Below are 9,105 nucleotides of genomic sequence, written 5' to 3'. Positions count from 1 at the left end.
AAACTGCTACACTGTTATGAATAAAACACGCTCTCTCATTTTCATTGATATATGCGGTATAAAGTCACCCGGAAGTTCCAATTTCATTTTTGACATACAGATATATAATACCATTATCAGGAAAGGAAGTTCTCTGAATTTCAATTCACATTGATCGACATTTTGGGTAAAAAGTCAACTATAGCCGCTGGGGTTCACATATTCGGTATCTACGGGCCTGAACAGTTTTACTCAGTTTTGAACAATTTTTGGTCAAACTTTAAAAGCATTATTCGTGCGAAGTTTTATCCCTACACATTCATTGGTGCTTGATTTGCATATTAGAAAGTGAAAGAATCGGATGAAATTTAAAACTATCTTATATGATAAGTAGACGTGGTTGAAGTCCGATTTCGCACTATAACAAATGTTAGAAGAATGTTATATACCTTTGAGAGGGCGAGGCCACGCCACTTTTGTTTTTAATTTTAAGCCCAGAGGTTCCCCTTGTTACTACGATCCCTTTTTCCAAATTACAGTACTATATCTTAATTTAGATCTTAGTTACAATCATTTACAGGGTTTCGATTAATGGCGTTTTGTGGGCGTCCTTACTTATGATATCCTTATTATACTCTCGCAACCTGTTGCTACAGAGTATAATAGTTTTGTTCATCTAACGGTTGTTTGTATCACCTAAAACTAATCGAGTTAGCTATAGGGTTATATATATATAAATGTTCAGGATGAAGAGACGAGTTGAAATCCAGATGACTGTCTGTCCGTCCGTCCGTCCGTCCGTGCATGCTCTAACTTGAGTAAAAATTGAGATATCTTTATGAAACTTGGTAGACATGTTTCTTGGTACCGTGAGACGGTTGGTATTGCAGATGGGCGTAATCGGACCAATGCCACGCCCACAAAACGCCATTATTCAAAAACAAATAAATTGCCATAACTAAGCTCCACAACAAGATACAAGACTCTCATTTGGTATACAGGATCACAATAGAGAGGGGCATCTGCAGTTAAAATTTTTTTTAAAGTGGGCGTGGTCCCGCCTCTAATAGGTTTAATGTGCATATCTCCTAAACCGCCAAAGCTATAATAACAAAATTCACTGGACGTAAATGTTTTTAAAACCTCTACCTACAGTGTGAAAATAGTTGAAATGGGATGGCAACTCCCCATATAACGGTTCTGTTAAAAACTACTAAAAGCGCGATAAATCAAGCACTAAACACGCCAGAGACATTAAATTTTATCTCTGGGATGGTATGAGATAACTTTATAGGAATCGGAATAGGAATTCTTTTAATATTTCTATATTATAGTGCGAAAATGGGCGAAATCGGACTACAACCACGCCTATTTCCCATATAACACTATTTTCAATTTCATCTGATTCTTTCACTTTCCACTATGCATATTAAGCAACAATGATTATATCGGGATAAAACTTTGCGTGAATAATATGTTTAAAGTATGCCACCTTGTGACCAAAAATTATCTAAATCGAACCAAAACTGTTCAAGTCCCTACGTACTAAATATGTGGACCCCAGTGGCTATAGTTGACCTTCCACCGAAAATATCGGTCAATCCACAAAGAAATCTCAAACGAGTATACCATTTGACTTTGCGAGAGTATAAAATGTTCGGTTACATCCGAAATTAGCCTTTCCTTACTTGTTTTTACTTAAGTTACAGCATGCCCAAACAGAAGGGCGGTGGGGCGCATCAATCATATCGCACATGCAGACTACTAAGAACATTTTGTGACACGGAGCATTTTTTAAAGCGAATAAATGGATTGCCTTGCATCGAAATAAAGTGCGGAATAACCAGAACACCTGTTGCATTTTTGGTAGACAGGATCCACCAATTATTAGGGGTCGGTAAGTCAAAACCAATTAAACCATTTAAAATAAAAACGTTACGAAGCTTTTCAGTCATTAATGAAAAAAAAATGATTATGACATGACGTATGGCTACGATTTAGTATATTATAATAAACTAAGTTAATTTGATATGATATGTTATTAGGAGAACAAGAGCTTAGAACACTTAAACCAGAAGTGCATTTATTTGATTACAGTTTAAAGAACCTAAAGGAAGTGGTCTTTAAAGTAGAACCAAAAATAAATTTCACTGTTAATAATCCTCAATACGAAGAAGATATAAGAAAATTAATGATAAGAAACGTTCAAATTAGTATAAGTCTTCCTTTTACTACAACCATTCAGGCGACAATTAGTACTCACACAGAGGAAACGTTATGGACAAAACAATATCCATATCCTATCGCGGATAACGACTTTGTGAATAAAGAGATTAGTGAGTTGTTAACAAACGGAGTAAAAGCTCATATAATTCACCTATATGGAAAATTTTTCCAAGACTCAGTCGAGTATGTTGGACACATAATTAAAAACAATAGGATTATTCTGGATCCAAAAACGATTGAATATTTGAAAATAAAATATTTTCCAGATCCAAAAACACTTAAGGAACTAAGATAATTTTTAGGATTAGCTAGTTATTATAGGAACATTATTAATCATGTAACCATTTATTTAAGAGGATCAAGAAAAGATAAGAAAAAATCAGAGCGCCAAAGTAGAAATAAAATTAGACGAGGCAAACCTGAATATACTGTAATAGAAATAGCTCTTCAGGAACAAATAGAACTCTTTTAACCAGATTTCTCCAAACCATTTAATTTAATCACTGATGCAAGTAATTTTTCTATTGGAGCATTATTGTCTCAAAACAAACAACATTGCCTTTATTTCAAGGGCATTAACCGATACCGAACAGAACTATAGCATAAACGAAAAAGAACTGCTAGCCATAGTTTCGTCACTACAAAAGTGGCCATCAGTCAGTAATTTATTCAATATCGGAAAAGAATCCGAATACAAAATTAAAAAAGTCGAAAAATTTAATTGAAGAATATGGAGCAAAATTAATTAACAACAAAAGGCCACCAAACAGTTGTAGCAGACGCCAACAAATAAATGCGAATACTGATTGTTCTCAACATTCAGAAGAAAGTTCACCTGTAGTTTATAAGGGTAAAACAAGCATTAAGAGAGTATTCTGGTCTTGAAATTTGAAAAATTTTAATTTTTTTTGTAGCATATTTTCAAAATATAGACCTTCAAAAATAACTCCCTATAAGGATAAATGGAAGGGCCACTTATGTTCGGTTACGATAATAATTACAACTTTAGAGGAGTTATAATAACAGGGAGCCAGCAGATTCCACCAAAATCAGAAGCAGTTATTTGGCAGAAATAGATGGAGACTATGGGACAAAGTACCCGAGCTCTGATGATTGTTTCGAAAGTAAGAATTTCCGAAGTTCTGAACGAGCTGCACAACGGTCCAAGTGGAGGCCACATGGGTATCACTAAAAACTTGGAGAAATTAAAACAAAGGATTTATTGGTAAGATGAAGCAGTACAATTCGGGTGCGCCGTTTGAGCGAATTGCCATTGATGTAGCTGGTTCATTTCCCATCAGTTAATTAGGAAACAAACATGTTTTGGTAGTCATGAACTATTTCAGCAAATGGCCAGAGGTATTCGCAAATCCTAACCAAGAGGCAGAAACAGTAGCGGATGTACTAACCAACAGTAGGGTGCCGAGATATGGTGTTCCAATAGAATTACAGAAACTGGGTATCCGAAAAACCCGTACAACTGCACTACATTCGCAATCTGATGGCATGGTAGAACGATTCTATCGAACTTTGGAAAAACATTTGGGGAAATTTGTGGGCAAGTATCAAACAGAATGGGATACCCATATATTCTTGTTCCTGATGGTTTATAGGTCTGCTATACATGGAACAACGGGGCAGACTCCAGCAAGGGTAATTTTTGGTAGTGATCTTCGAATATCGATTAATTTGAAATTTGGAATTAACGCCAACGGAGGAAGGAATGCTAAAAAAGTTAACAGCATCCTAAAAGACAAGATGAGGGATATTCATGTTATGGTAAGGCAGCGCACCAAAATTATGAGCGATAAAATGAAAGCAAAATACGACAAGGCAATGAACTCTGAGCATTTTATTGAAGGCGATTGGATATTGTTATATAATCCACAACGAATGAAAGGGCTATTTCCCAAATTACAGTGTAATTGGGAAGGACCATACCAGGTTATTAAGCGACTCAACGATGTAGTGTATCACATAGAGACCATTGGAAGACCAAGGAATAAAATGAAGGTAGTTCTTTTGGAACGGCTTGCAGCGTTTGGTACCGCAAATATGTCTAATCAGGACGATCAACCTAGGTGGAGGGCAGTGTGGCAAACACGAATGCCAGAACAAATCAGAATCGACGATAAACTGCCAGAATCAACTATATAGCGCAATTCGTAGCTGCCAGAATGTTCGAGTAGCAAAGTTTTGTTAACAATCTATATGTAAGGGCTGCCGGGTTTTTTTCAGTATTAGAGTGTTGCCGAGTAAAGAACAATTGAGCTATAAGCAATAAGTTGCAAACTCGCATAAATAGTAATAAGTAAGTAAGTGTTAAGTTGTTGGAATCAGAAATAAAGATAAATGTTTAGCAAAAAATTGGGACTTTTATTCAACAATCCAGTGATCGAACTCAAGAGTGAGTTATAAGGTTTAATTACGATTTAACGAGAAATCCGTTACAATATTGTTCTTGTACAAGAGACTTGGTTTTTTACTTGCAAAGTATTCTGCACAAGACGAAATAACCAAACATGGTTTAATATCGGAATTCAATAATTTGATACAGTCACAAGTCTCTAAATTTGGGATTTGAACCTAGAGAAAAGTTTTGTGACTCCGTGACAGTTACAAAAATCTCTCAATTGAAAACGAGAACATATCGATAACATATATAATATTAACTTTTCTATAACGCAGTCAAAAGGGATAATTATCAATAAAAATAAAATGTTGACTTTAAATCACAATAGTTAAGAAATTTATTTGCAATAGATTTTTTTTTTTAATTTTTAAATGTAGCTTACAAAATATGAAAACCGACAATCGATTAATATCTATGATGATCTCTATAAGTGAAGTGGAAGTATATTCAAACTGTAAAACAAGAATTCTTATTAGTTTTGTGACTTGCTTCCTACCAGGTGACACATTTGACGCAATATTTTGTAAGCCAATGAAAAAGTAAATGTGTCAAAGAGAGACTGCGATTAATACAAGCCAGAAAGTTAAGAGAATTTACTATATATTAGCAAGCCGAATATACAGAAGTAACTACACTAGGTAGAAAAAGTCTCCGCTCACCAATCCGTGGAAAGTGTTTCAATAAAAATATTAATAAAATATATGCGTTTTTGAAGTTCTTTTCAGAATATCAGATGCGCATGCTAATAGCATTACAGTCGCCAAATTTCAAGGAATTCCTATCAATTTGTGAGTAAATTTTTTGAATTATTCAGCCTTAATCGAAATGAGTGCAAAAGACAAAGAAATAAGTGTTGATGAACGGAAAATAATATTAAAATTACGGGAGGACGGCGAAAGCTTTCGTGAAATTGGACGAGTTGTCAACAGAACGGAGTCATCAGTGCGATACGTCCTCCAGACTTTCAAAAAAACGGGAATTAATACTTCAAAGCCTTGATCTGGACGTCCGAGAATATTGACTGATCGGGAAACATGCAAAGTTGTATATCTTGTAAAGGTTAATCCGTGTTAACCGCTTCCCAAGCACAAGCACAAGCACAAGATGTAAAACTACAATTTAAAAAAACAATATGCAGCGACACAGCAAGAAATATATTAAAAAGGGCTGGTTATCATGGGCGAGTTGCACGCAAAAACTCATTCATTTCTTTAAAAAATCGTATGAAGCGCATTGCATTCGCAAACGAACATATAACCAAGACTATATCTTTCTGGGAATCAGTTTTATGGTCGGATAAGACCAAATATAGTATATTTGGAAAAAAAGGAAGTCATATGGTGTGGCGAAAAACTGGTACGGCCTTTGAAGAGCGAAATCTTACTTCAACCGTAAAGCATGGTGGGCGTGGAGTTCAAATGTATGGCAGCAGGTGGAGTTGGTGGCATTGAGTTTATCGAAAATATAATGAATAAATTTGTTTATCTAAATATTGTAAGACGACAAATGAAGCAAAGTGGTGACAAATTAGGATTGAAAAACGTGTTTTGTTTCCAACAGGACAATGACCCTAAGCATACAGCGGAACTTGTTCGCCTTTGGCTTCTTTACAATGCTACAAAACAGCTACATTCACCTCCACAATCACCTGACCTCAATCCAATTGAGCATTTATGGGCTCTAATGGAGCACAGAATTCGAACACATACGATTACCAGCAAAAAGACCGTTATATTGGATGAATGGAATAAAATGTCAGCCCAAGATACGAGAAAATTAGTATATTCCATGCCTAAACGTCTAGCAGAAGCTCTAAAATTTCGAGGCTACCCCACCAGCTATTAAACTTTTTATAATTACTTGATATTGTTGTGTTCTGGTTAATGAGCGGAGAATTTTTCTATTTAAGTTAATTGTTTTTAAAATGAAAGTGAAATCTGTGACTTTTGTTTATTGAATAATTTGAAAAAAAAAGTTAATTATTTTAAGCGAAAAGATATGATTTAATAACACAAAAAAAAAATGTATTAATTAGTCAATTGGTCAAACTTTTATTTTAGTTCAAAAGATTTTGTACCCAGTGAGCGGAGACTTTTCTACCTAGTGTATGTACACAGGTAGAGACGTAAGTACATAAGAGATGCTGGTCGAGTTTCGTCTCGCACAAGAAATCGACCGTGTATAAATACAAGTTTGAAAAAAAGGGAAAATTATTAAGAGGCTGCATAAAAAAAAGCAAGCTAATATTTAGTATAAAATAAATTTTGTTTCGGTTTTTTTTTCGTTTATTAGCAAACGTAAATACACGGTTTCAGGATGGCTGAAAATTATCTAAAAACATTCCTATGTGAAACTATTGAGAAGTCGGCACTCAAAAATGAATCGGATAAGTTTAGAGCGTGATAGAGTCGAAAAGGATGGTTTTTCATATTCATATAATTCTTGTTCTACAATTGATCTAGCTTAAGAATGTTCTTCGTTAAATTTTGCTTCCCCAGAGTCTACATTCACGCTTTTACAGTGTTAACAACCAGGCTTCCAGAGGATATATCCAGTCTCCTTAAATATCAATAAAAAATAAACAATTGAGAAATTGGTATAAATAAATAATAAAAAAATCTAAGCGACGTGTTACTCTGTCGCTGTTCAAAGCGATGCTTCAGTTTGCGTTCCTCAAGTGACAAATTCCACACGGGTGAATCGTGGGATGCACCACCAAAACGAGCATCAACGGCTCTTACATCTATTTTATGGTCACATATCTGTAATAGTTTTATTATTTGGTCTTATATCAATTCACACAATTGTGTTAGGATTTCATTAAACTACTTACAACCATAACATATACTCTATGTTAATTTCCTATTGAAGTACCTTTGTTCATTTACTGTTGGACGCACTATTTGAATATGCATTCCAACAATCGCTTCAATTGTTGAAGGAATGCCAAATTAAAAAAAAAAAATTACAACTTCGCATCCCTTTCATCTTGCACAATCATTTGGAAGGTTATGTGTTTGACTTCATATAGGTTGAAGATCGCTGCCAATTTGCTTCAGATAACCTCCTTTCGGTTAAAAATTTTAGCGCAGCTTAGAGCTTCCATATAGCCAAAATTCCTACACGTATATGAAGGCTTCTTTGCAGAGCCGGAAATTTTGTGCAAAGCTATAATTTTATAAATTTATCAACAGTAACACATTCTAAGCGCATATTACCCTCCTTTCGTAATTATGTTGCTTTGGTCTCTAAAAATTCTTCGCTCAATCCTTCCAACCTTATTATGTTCCAAAATGCTATTGATTTTATATTATGTTTTTTATCAATTCAATATTACAATTTATATTTGTTGGATTTTTTTTCGGTGCTCATTTTCAAACAGCTGTTTATATTTTTTTGACCTTTGTCTTCAGTGTTGCTCCTTTTTACAAAACATATTCGAACAACAATGCGAATACGATACAGAGTTTCATTACTTTTTAGAATCGCATTTTTATTTCTCATAGTTTTTAGAATAACAATAGAGAGTAGACCCCTTATACTTGGTGTAAGTCTTTTTAATTTCAATGTATGGTAAATTGAAATTAAAAAGACTTAGATTTAAATGAAGCAATAAAGTATAATTTTAACCCGAACACTTTTGTAGATAAATAATAAGAAGGCGTGCTTATTTATAATAAATCGTATTTACTGTATCGAATCATTTAATATTTTACGAAATATTACAATTCCATTTCGGTATAAAATTAAATTAATAAACCCACTGTATGGTATAACGAAAAGAGAACGCGAAAATTGAATTGGTGAAATATACATCTATATTCCGAATATCTAATTTTGTAGATTCAATAAATATACCGCCGATACCTCGTCAAGAAACCCTTGCGATTTTTTTTCCTATGGAGATCCTAACAATTGCAAAGAAGATGTTTAATGGTCTGCTCCTCTTCTCCCTAATAGACATTGGCCTTTTCGTACTCCTACTAGAGTTCTTATATCATTCCGTTTGAATTTTAACATTCGGCATGTGCGGCCCATATTCCATTCTTGCCACGTTTTCCTGCTTGTTGAGCAAGTCAGGGATTGATTCCACTAAACCTCAGCTATGTTTATAATATGTTTGTCGATTAAATACTTTCAAGTAGCCAGAGGTATATATATACCCTCTTTAACGGAATCTAGTTGTAGGATGGTGCTTGTTCTGGCTAGTTCATCTGCTACACAGATCCCGGGGACATCGCTGTGTCCTGGGACCCATTGCAATTTAAACGTAAAAATGGATGTTAGATCCGCTAAGAGATCAAGGCATTCCTTCACTAACTTAGACGAAATCCTAGGAAACTTTAGTGATCTCAAAGCCACCTTTCTGTCTGTATATATAAATATATTTCTTGTTGTGATCGCACTCCTTATCAGTACAAGAATGCTTTCTTTTCTTTTCACTGTAGTGATCTGGAAGACGAAAGTCGATTAAGGTTATCTAGTTT

Source organism: Bactrocera oleae, chromosome 3, assembly GCF_042242935.1.
Source record: "Bactrocera oleae isolate idBacOlea1 chromosome 3, idBacOlea1, whole genome shotgun sequence".
Lineage (NCBI taxonomy): Eukaryota > Metazoa > Arthropoda > Insecta > Diptera > Tephritidae > Bactrocera > Bactrocera oleae.
Note: the sequence above shows the minus strand (reverse complement) of the source record.